We start from the raw sequence: 12,586 nt of genomic DNA on the forward strand, positions 1-12,586 counted from the left end.
TGTGGGTTATCCCTGCAAATACCTGTCAAGATTCCGGCCAAAATGATGGCTGGCCAAAAATGGTTTCCGACGAGCAAGTGAGGGGGGAGATAGAGAGAGAGTGAGGTTTGGGAGGTTGATGGGGGAGACAGAAAGGGATCACGTTAAGAGAGAGGGGTTAAGAGAGAGGGATTTAGAAACCAGGTTTTTTTTTAGTTTGTTTGGATCAAATAAATTAATAATAAATAAATCAAATATGATCAGGGGGTTAAGAGATATAATAGTGTGAACTTCTATGCAATAAGGTAGGTTTTGTAACTTTAGGTCAATGAAGAAATGACAGTTGAAAATGGGGTTTATGGAGATATTTTCTCTAAAACATATATCCCTTTTGCAATAATGGAGTGATTTTTATGGGGACAATGTTTACATAAAGGAAATTGTTTCATGCGGGAGGTATGCATGACTACATATGCAGTCCAAAAAGTGTAAAGCATCTATCTTAAAGATAGATACAAATAGGTGTTCCATTTGCAACCAATGAGAACTAATGGTCTAAATGCTTTCTTACTAAAATTATTATTTGTAATTTTTAAAATTTACTTCTTTTTCCATATTCATGATCTCCATGTTAGATTTAAGTTAAAAAATCCATCTCAAAAATAAATTTATCAATAGGGCCACATTTCTACATTTGCAGGCTTGACTGCATAGAAACCAGGTCCTTATATAAAAGGTGTGGACTGCGTAAGGAAAACAGTCAAAGGCGAATCTCTAAGTTTTATTTTAAGATGTAGTTTTCATATAAAAAATTATTAGAATGGCCTAAATATCTATTTTGCATCTTTAATTATAAATTTTTAAACTTAAAAAATTATTCAAGTCATGTAGATCTTTTAAAAACATTAATATATTAAAAATAAATGGTCCAGATAATGGGTTGCAAAATGTACAATTGTTTGTATTCCAAATCATTTCGTTTTTCATTTCTGTCTATCTCAATGTCGAGACAATCAATTAGAGGGTTTTCAATATTAACACAACCTTTTCAATAGATGAGAGAGAGTTTAGGGCCGGTGTCCTAAAAATAGAGGAAATTCATGCTAGGATGTAGAAATCGATGTAAGGTTTTTTATATTTTAAATAAAATTCAATTTTTCTAAGATGGGGTCTTTTTATTTTTTTTGGTAATTCAATAGGGATGACATGGCCCTACCTATTTTTGAATTAGAATGAGCAATTAGAACATGCAACTGAGATATGGGGTGTGCTACCACCACGACATCAACCTCTTTCCCTGAGATAGAGTCTATGAATGAAAGAAAAATGATCATCCCAAATTTTAAGGAGAATAAGTATGTGAATAAGTTTATATTACCCCTTAAAATTTCAAATTTTAAAAAACTTATCCATGTACCATTGTTTTTACATAAAAAGTTTTAGCATGAAAGGTACATGGATAAGTTTTTAAAATTTTTAAGAGGAAAGGTACGGATATCTAAGTTTTTATACAATTATATCACCTCTTAAAAAATTTATCTAAATTCTTAAAATATGAAAAATTAGTTTTTATTATTTATAAGGTATGTGGGTAATTTTTTATATTAACCCAAATTTATCCACTTTCCTTTCCTCCTAAAAATTATCCCCAAAGATATGCAACTTTTATGGAGAAGTTCATATTGTTTTTTTTTTTTAAAATGAAAACCAGAAAAAGTTGTATCATCACATGGAGAAATTCTCGCCCCAATTTAAAACAAAAAAAACAAAAATCCATGGGATAAGTTTTTTGAAATTTAGGGGAAAAATTAATATTTGAACAACAACCTAAATACATCCTTGAGAGAGATAGATATTATACTAAATATCACCCTAGAACTTTTACATGAATCAAATCTCATCAAATCAAATATCATCTTTTTTCTCATCTAAATCACAATATTCATTATTATTTTTCATCTCTCTCTTTTTCTTCACTCATGCGCTTTGCCCTTTTTCATCTCTCATACATAACGAGGTAACACCTATTTCTACAAATTTTTCTAAGTGGTAGCAAAGTTTTTTCTTTTCTCATGGTGTCTCTCGCTTCTCATGACCTCTAACTACTTAGGGAAAGCTTTTTATGTTCTCCCTATAACATAGAAGTTTCTATCATGCCTCTATCATCCAGCCGTTTATTTTTTATCAAGAGAGTCACTCACCGTTTGATCTTAAATCCGACGTTTCAAAGTATTTTATTTTTAATTTTTTAATACAATTTTTATGAATATAAAATTTGATACCTGCCATCTTCTCATTGGGGCACACCTATAAAAATATTAACAATAATTTTTTGATAAAAATAACTACCAAAATACACTTTAAATCTTTTAGGAAAATTTTGGTCATTTTATTTTATTGAAAATATTGTTTTTATATTTTTCATTTGTGCGAGTTTAATAGAGGAATGGACGTCCAAAAGTTGGTGTCAACATAGTTTATAGAAAAAAAAATTAAAAATAAACGTGACATTGTGATTGGGGCAATCTTAACCCTCCATTAAAAAATAGACAGTTAGATAAGGGGGAGGATAGAACTTCTATATTGTAGGGGGAACAGAGAAAGCTTTCCCAACTACTTATCTTATTTTGTAAGGACAAGCTTTCTATGCTTCATCTACACCATGGAAGTTCTATCCTCCTCCTTATCCAATCGTCCATTCTGAATGGAGGATGCCCCAATCACAATGTCATGTCTCTACACTATTTTATTTTTAATTTTTTTTTTATAAACTATTTTGACATCAAATTTTAGACGTTCGTTCCTCTATTAAATTCGCACTAGCAAAAAATATATAAAAAAATATTTTCCTTAAAATAAAATAACCAAAATACCCCTGAAAGTTTCAAGGGGTATTTTGGTCTCAGGGGAATTTTGATTATTATATTTTATCGAAAAATTATTTTTAATATTTTTTATACGTGCGCCCCAATGAGAATATGGCGCGTACCAAATTTCATATTTATACAATTTGTATAAAACAAACTAAAAATAAAATACTTTGAGATGTCGGATCCAAGATCAAACGATAAGTGGCTCTCTTAATCAAAATTGGACAGCTGGATGGTAGGAGGAGGATATAACTTCTATGTTGTAGAGGAAGCATAGAAACCTTTCCCATTTTGTATTACTTTTTAGAAAATCTCTTGAAGCTCTTTGTAGTTATTTTGGGGCATGTGGTTTTTCTTCACCAAGAGACCCACGAGTTATTATTTTGTATTGATTTAAGCTATGGATTCTATTGTATTTTCTCCTTTTAGAAAATATAAATATTTATTTAAGAACCAATTTAAAGTAGAAATAGATTGAGAGAAATTATTGGATGGGCACCTCCTATAAAAGGCTATATAGTGGGAGAACATAGCCATGATACGACACAATATATCTGAAAAAACATCCAACAAGATTGGGACAAGGCCTTGGATTACAATGTCTAGGTAGTGAGAGAAGAATATGTTTGGATTTCATTATCCATTGAGGGTTATTCAACACCAAAGCTTTCATCTTCAGGAGGATGGTAATACAATAGAGGTTGTCAACAAGTAGAAAATAAGATGAGTTAATGCATCATTCCACTAGGAACATGGATGTACTAAGTTTGTCCTTTTGTAATATAAAAAGAAGTCATGATTTGATTATTCTTTGTGGGAGGATAGAGCAAAGGAAAAATATTTTTGTATACCCTAATTTGATGAACAATTTTCCACTATCACATGGAATATAAAAAAAGAAAAGTTTATATAGAACCGAGCCGAGGCTCTAAACAATCAAATCAGAGCCTACCTTAAAAACTCACTGCAAGAGGTTGTTTTGATGTTCATCAAATTGATCATCTCGACATCAAGATGTGGGGACATGAGACAAAAAAATGGATTTCAAATTTTGGAAATAGTGTATTTTACAATGCATTTTTTGACCGTCAATTTTCAAGATTTTCAAGTTTTCATAAATCTCTCGATCTACACTATTTTTGAAGCTTTAAACTTTACAAATAAAAATAGAAATATTTTTTAAGGTTATCAAAAAGATTTTCAATATTGAAACTACATTTCTCGATACTATTTGAAGATAGGCTCTAATTTAATTGTTTAGAGCCTAAGCTCTATATAAACTGCACCCATACAAAAATTGCGTTGCAGTATTAAACTTTCCTAAAACATCTGTTCCAACCCCTAAACACAGTTGACCCTCAACTTTTACTTTTTACGATATTTTGCCATCTTAAACTGAATTGCATTCATTGAGTTCCCTTCAACCACACATGGTAAAAAGATACCTCTCTCCTTAACGATTTTAAGCCCTTGTACAACTAAAAGTTCAGTTTCATTTGCAAATTTCTTTCATAGACCTGTAAAACAAAAAATAGTTTCTCCACGATAATTTCTCACAATATGTCCAATACCTGCTGGTTCTGGGTTCCCAAGCGACTCTCATCACAATTCAATTTGATGCTTCCAAGCATCGGAGCTTCCCATCTCCCTCTCAGCCGGATCTTAATCACAATCTGTTTCATAATGTTAATCACACTCACCTCCATATCCACCTTAGAAACAACAAATCCTTCTTTTGAAACCGAAAACCAGCTCCATAATGTGTATTGGATTCTTTTTTGAACCATATTACTCTCAATTGATACTCCTTTTAAAAACTCTTCTATTTCTTTCAAGCCAAACCTCCCATAAACTGCTGCCCTACCGATTTGAAAAATCACTTCACCCACCTTAGGCAACCCCACAGAAGGCAATTGCTCGATATCCATATGACTCTGTGGAATCAAACTCACTGTACCCAACTTCCTGAAAAACTAACACCACGTATCATAGGTAAATGGGCAATGTATAAACAAGTGATCTCCACTCTCGTTATATTTTGCAAAGCAGGCAAATATTAGTTAAAACTCTGCACTCTCTCTCTCTCTACCTATCTAAGTCTCTTGGTACCATCAAAGGTCAAATAGTTCCCTTTAATGGAGGAAATAAGAGCTGCATTTGCATCTTCAGGGCTGTCCGATGTCACTTGTTGCGATATTAATACATGCACATCGCTCAAGGGAAATGGGCAATGACGCCGCTGCCTAGCCATAGAGCAAGGTGGTCCGGAGATGCTAGTAAGAAACACTAACCTCTTGCATTTTCCTCCTCACAAGCTTGTAAAACTGTACGCAGTCTCCATTGATGGATTTGAGAGAGAAGAAGCACGTCCTCAAGGAGATTATATACTTTGATAGAAAGGATAAGAGAGATGGATTTCAAATTTTCGAAAAATGATTTTTGAACTAGTGTGAGAAAGATAGGGAAAAGTTCATGATATAAGAGAGGTAAAAGGAGAGAGATATTCAGATTTCACGAGAAAGATTATTGGACTTACGGAGAGAGAGATTATAGACGCAAGTTGGGAGATTATAGGAGAGAAAACAGATTTGTCCAAAGAATGCACAAAGTCTTTTTTATTTTACAAAAAGGAGAGACTAAGATCCCGAAATTTCTACACATACAGACAGCAACTTTACAATTTTGGATACGCCCAAGCACTGAAAGAGAGTCAAAGAACTTCGATAAATTCAGTCATGGAGAAATAGAGAGACAAGCGGAGAGAGATGATGCAATTTTATAGAGATGGTGTGTGATTTCTTGTTAGAAAAGAGAGTATGTGATTTTAGAGGGATAGAGTTTCAGAAAGAGAAAGGAAGTAAAAGCTCTTGCACCTTTTGAGAGAGAGAGAGAGTTGCAGCAACATTTGAGAGAAAGGAAGATAGAGAATGAGAAAAAGAAATGAGTGTCACAATGGTTTTTTTAGAGATACGGACAACAGTAAAAGTTTAAGCGGATTACGAAAGAGAGGGCTTAGGGAAGAGAGAGAGAGGGAAATTAGAGAAAAAAAAAGAATGTAGGTGCCTTATTTGGGGTCGCCACCATAAAAAATGTGACTTTCTTTAGAGAGAGAGATACAGGGGGTCTCTTGCACAGAGAGTCGATGCCTTCACATAAAGAATTTTAAGCTTCCTGGAAAGGAACAATGTGATGATACCTCCAGCAAAGTAATAAGTTGGTTTCTTGTATAGAAATAGTCACTATAAATATTTTGGGCAGATTTCATGGGAAAAGTCTCAATGGGTCTCATGAATCTCTTCCAATATAGTTTTTAGGTGCGGAATAGAAATAGAAGATTTGAGGTTCATGTCGGTTGGGAGAGCTAATATAAAAGGTTGCTCAGCTTCTTTTTCGATAGTTGGAGAGGTAACTTTGTGTCTCAGAATATGCCATGCAACTTTTATTAATATAATAGATTTCAATTTGTTATACTATAGTCCATGTAGGGTTAACAACGTGAATTATGTGTACTTCTGAAATGTGTATTTTTATGCTTTATTTATCAATGCCTGTTTTGTTTCAAAGCCAGTTAAGTACGTGATGTTAGTGAGATCATGGTATCAAGGTTCTTGTTTCCTCATATAAAAGAATATTTAAATCCTAAAATAATGATTCTAGAAATGGAGACAATAGATTTGTAAAAATTGTACATAGTCATCATTTTCAAGTGAGATTTGAGCTATGTATGTGACTTTACAACATATAATTCCATCAAAAAATTGATGCATAAGTGTAACGAGCAGCCACACCAAAACCAATAGATAGTTGAGTTCTTGTCACGTGAACCAATGATCATCTCAATATGAGGGTCCTGAATAGTGCTACCTTTATTAACATCACAACCAATTGAAAAAACACAAAGTTCTTGAAACTGAAATTCGCCAAAATGCATGTTTGATAACTGCAAAATTTGGCGCTTGGCACGAAAAGTTATATTAATTGTAGTAAGTTAATCAGTTGCCGTACATGATAAACCCTTCTCTTTTGATAAAGATAAAAAAGTAAATTATACTTGTGCTGCAAGATTTGAAGAGCCCATGCATATAATATGCTATAACAGTAGCATCCTAACTCAACTTTTTAATTGAAGCTTCGAAGATCTATTATTCATTTTGTAGTACTTGAAAAAAAAAAAAAATAGAAATAAAATTTGAGTTTTGCATTTATACATATTAGAGGATTTTGCTTGATCATGAAAAGGGGAAAGTATAGGATAAGATCATTTGGTTTTTGTACTAGGAAGTCATAGTCACTAACAGCCGTCAGATGTCAAATCGTGAGGCTTGGCATCGGCCATTGATTTCATTCAAAGTCCAAAAAAAAGAAAATTTCATGATTCGTGACATTCTCCAAGCCGTAGAGTTTCGTATTAGATAGGTAAGTTTGATTGTGACCTTTGTGTACTATAGTAAATGAATTATACAATCCCTACTAATAAATGTAAAACATATTATATATCAAATAAACTTAGGTCAATTTCCTGAAATAATAATGTAGATATCCCATTTTAAAAACTGAAAAATTCTGTGATATTTCTGAAGCCTTAGGACCACACTACCCCGTAAACCCCCAGACCATAGACCACCATAGTTCATATTACCTGCCCTGTGATCCAGAATTCTGCAGAATACCTTGTTTTAGTAAAAAAATCATTAAAAATAGCAAAACATCTCGTTTTGACCCAAATTTTGGCAGACAACATCACTTTTGACAAGCAACATCACAAGAGCCCGTAGATACCCCTAGAACTGGAATTTTGTGATTTTAGGCAGATTTTGTTTGGGTGACCGAACTGACCCAAATCATGTAAAATACCATGTTTTAGTAAAATATATTATTAAAAATAGCAAAACATCTTGTTTTGACCCAAATTTAAACAAGCAGCATAACAAGAGCCCGTAGATCCCCCCAGAACTGGAATTTTACGATTTTGAGCAAATTTGGTCTAGGCAACGCTCCCAATGTCGCTCAGTTCAAACTGACCCAAATCCTACATAATACCATTTTGTAGTAAAAGAATCATTAAAAATAGCAAAACATCTCGTTTTGACCCAAATTTTAGCAAGCATCATCATAATAGCCCTTAGATCCCCCCAAAACTGGAATCTACTAATTTTGAGTAGATTTTGTTTGGGCGACGCTCCCAGTGTCGCCTAGACCTGATTGCCCCAAATTGGCAGTTTCCGCATGCCAATACCTCCCAAATCATTTTGGGCCAGGTTCACTGAACCTGAACCACTTTGGTCTGGGCGATACTACTAGTGTCGCCTAAGCCTTGGACCACCAAAATGGCAATTCAGGTTGAGAAATCTTCTGGTTATGGTATGTTAACCATTCCCGATGATTTTCAGCTTATAAAAATGTCATTTCGGGATCATTTTAAGTTAGACTCTTGAGACTCCAGAGACCCTTTAGACCTGGTTAGCTCTTGTGCTAGAGAAAACTTAAAGATCACAAGATCTGATAAAAACGAGACTTAGGAAAACCCTAGCTTTAGGTCACTTGCACCCCTTAGATAAAAAAAAGATCCAGCCAAGCCAAGGCCTGGTCAAAACCTGAAGAGAGGCAAAGAGGACACACGACATAAACTCAGTTGGTCCTGATAGGGGCGAGGCGTCGGGAGTCCCGGGCCAGTTGGCCCGATCTGGTACATTTTTACTCTTTCTTGTATTTTTTTTATATTTTTGTTTATTTTATTATAATTAAATTAGTTTTATTTTTTTTGTATAGTATTGCGTATTTTGGATCAGTGTTGGCTCTGCGACTGATCTAAGAATAGATCTACTCACTTCTGAGTAGATCTGACCTCATATCAGAATTTGATTGTTCCACTCTCTATCACTCTTTTAAAAAATCAGTTTGTGGTATTCAAATATGATGGATCTTCCTCTGAAGATCTCTCCGATTTGCATCGTAAACAAACAACAAAAATTGTTAAAACTTTTTTCATTTATTATGGTATTTGTGAATATATCAGATAATTTTTAAGCACATTATAACTCAAAATAGAGCATGTGTACCTTGCCAGTGGAGAGAGAGAGAGAAAGAGGCCTATTTCGAAGAACATTACGGGATGCTTTTTTATATCATAGTCTACACTCTCTTATGCATGTAAATGCAATATTTATCATCAACAATCAATCCCCAAAGTGTCACATGTTGTGTAGAATCATCAAAAGTCTCTTTAATTCATTTACTGAGCAAAACCCTAACATCATAGATAACCGATGTTTAATAGCTCTTGAGAATATTTTATTTTGCAACAATAAAAAAAGAAAGAAAAGAAGAATACCTTATCTACCTTAAAAGAAAATGGCTATTTTGAGTCCTAGAAAGATAATAGAGATAGAGGATATGGAAAAAAATCTATTTACAATTCCTGCCACTTTGATAATTAAGAGATTGTTATGATTAGTAGGAAAAGGACATTATAAACTGCTCAAAAATATGGAAGAGTCATACAACTACTCAGAGATATATGCAAAAAATTTATAATAATATGCATATCTTAAATAATATATTTTATGGCCATGATGAGAATATCATATTACTCTAAATGTATAGAAATTTTGATAGTTGTCACACATCTACATTGGCTGACAACATTACCATTATATGAGCCTTTCACAAATTTTGATAGCTCTCAAAAATTTATCGTCAATATCATTTACAATTTATATTTATACATTTAGATACAATTGGTATATGGATGACTATACATTATATACCTGCTCACATCTTTATAAGAAAAAAAATCAATAATCAAACCAATTAAAATGAGCATATTACCTAAACAACTTATAGCAGTGGTTTCATGTTAATAGATCTTTTTCTCTCTAATTAACTAAAAATAAAGGGATATATTAAGGTGCTCACATTATATAACATTTTATAAATGTACTCAACAAATTTTGGATACTAATATACTCGTGTGATGATGTCACACCCTTCTAATGCTTAAAAATTACCGTTATTAAAAAAATATTGTGTTACGAAACAATATTATATGAATATTAAAAATATGTTGATTATGAGCACCCTAACGTAACTCCAAAATAAATAATATATCTTTACAATAAAGTTTGCCTAATCTCAAAGGACCCATCTCTAAGAGTTCTCCGTCTCCCTCTTTTTCTTTCTTTAATATCTTGCAAAAATGGCCCAACAATAACCATTGAGATTAGGATATGATATTCAAGAACAATGAAAAATTAAAATACAATATATTCCCAAAATATCACAAAAAATAGTCATTCACCACAAATGGATAAAATATAAAACCCTAACCAGATTTTGTATTCTCAGGAATGTCTATCCCATCCGCAACTTCATCCCTCTTTTTAGTGAAATATCGGCAAATTTCAGTTAGAAAGACAAGTTTTGGTGCTTCACCAGATGGGGGACTTATTTGGTGCTCCTGTGAGCACATATTGTATACGTAGTCTAACACTTAAAGTAGGACGTAAAACAAAAGTGAAGAAAAACAAATCAATTTTTCATAATTTCATTTGTAGCAGCAGCACAGAGATCAAATAAAATACCCTTGTAAAACACTTTTATCATAAAATACATAACCCACGAGAACACCAAACGAATATTTACATTGCGATGGCAAATTGAAGCAAGAACAATTGTTTCATGCGGGCTGGACCGTATTTCTGCAATATGCGATCCAGATGCATAAAGCATCCATCTTAAAGATGGATGCAAATAAGTGATCCATCTAAACACAATTGTAACATAAAGTCCAAATATTTCTTAATATAATTATTATTTTTAGTTCTCAAATTTTTCTTTTCATATTCAAGATCTTCATATTAAAGATTATATATGCTCTACAAATTAGGATTAAATTATATTTAAAATATATATTTATTGTCAAGCCGCATTTATACAATATGCGGGCTCGCCACATGCTAAGCACGTCTAGCAAGCAATGGAGTGATGCCATTTCCTTTCGACACATGGTTCCTAAGGGAACTCACGCTTTATATATATTAGCGTTCGCAAGTGCCTTGCACGTGTTTTAAGGCAATCTAAAATGGAATTAAATGATATTGTTTATATATTCATAAAAAGCTTGCAAATAAAAGATTTATTATTTAATAATGTATATGCATGGAGTGAAAATTAAATATTGGTACGTATAACTAACTTAAGAGTCTCATTGATTGTAATAAGAAGAAAAGAAATTAAAAATTATAATTAAGTTAAGAGTCTCATTAAATGTAAGAAGAAGAAAGATTGATATGTACCTAAGATACATGAAGTATAAATTTATTTTATAAATGTGCACTTAAGCTTGTACAATTGCGAGAATTTTAAAAAAGTTTTTAGCACAATTTTGTAACTTTAGATTATGTTTTTGATTTCGAATTGTTTTCTTGATTCATTTAATGTTCTCTTTATATACATCATCTCCATCTCTCTGCTTACAAAATATCACATCCTCTTTTCTCTTTTTCCCTCCTACTCTCACTTCCATTTATCTACCTCTTTCTTTTATACAAAATTTTGCAAGTTTAAATAATTCTTCCGCTTTTGAGTTGTTCTTGATTTCTCCCTCCCTCCACATGTCAATTGTTTCAATTTTTGCATGATTATTCTCTCTCTGTCTCTTCAATGGTGACCCCAAAGATTAGAACCCAGGGGTTCTCTTTTATTTATCTCTTTTTTCTTGTTTCTTATTTATTTTTTCTCTCTCGTTTACTTCAATGTTTCCAATGTAACTTGAGAAACCTAGGAGTTTCATAAATAAGATTTGTCATATTTCAATTAATTTACATAAAAAATCACTAATCCAAAGAAATCAAATGTCAAAAGCATCATTTTTGTGGTAGCAAGTAAAGGGAGCGTAATAGTCATTTTCTTTACAAAAAATTTAAAAAATATCATGAGTGAGAGAGAAAGTACCCAAAGGTAAAATTCAATTTTTTACTTGTATTTACATATGTATGAAAACAATACAAAATCAACGACCAAATATTAAGTGGAGATCATACAATTCTTGAATTATCAAGCATAAAGAAAAGGCAAAATTACATACAGATCGCATTTCCCTAATATTATGATTTGATCCATATTTTACCTAAAGTTACACGAAGATCATCCCTTGGATGGCTGACTTTTTTTTATTTTCTCCCCAATTTTGCGTCCCTATCCGACATCATTGAACATGTCGAAAATTCACTATTTTTCTATTTGGTTTTAAAAATCATATTTTGTATAATTATCTATTTCCATATTAAAATTTGTTTATTTAAAAAAATGAACTTTTTATTCATTTTTTAATACGTTGGCATCATGATTTTAAGAATAAATTATCTATATATATTTTAATTTTAATATTTTCAACGGAGTGCTCTGTTTAATAGCTTATAAATATTGAAAATTTTTATTAAAATTTCAGATAGATAATTGATGACAATAAATAGGTGATTGCATACCGTCTTATTTAATAGTCTATTATCTCTCATCTTATAGTCTATTGGTGCCACACCTAAGCTTATTCGAAGCGATAAATTTTTGTTAAATTTTCAGATAGAGGTAAATCATGTGATACACTAATCACGTCTCCATTCGCGTTTCCACCTTGGAAAATTAGAATTGGCCACCATTTCTTGATGACAGTGTGGCAATGCGTAGCCTCCATCCAAACCAATTTTTTTTGCTCTTTATTTTCTATCGAGCCTAATTCT

Source organism: Amborella trichopoda, chromosome 4, assembly GCF_054954075.1.
Source record: "Amborella trichopoda isolate Santa Cruz 75 chromosome 4, AtrichopodaSantaCruz75HAP2 v2.0, whole genome shotgun sequence".
NCBI lineage: Eukaryota > Viridiplantae > Streptophyta > Magnoliopsida > Amborellales > Amborellaceae > Amborella > Amborella trichopoda.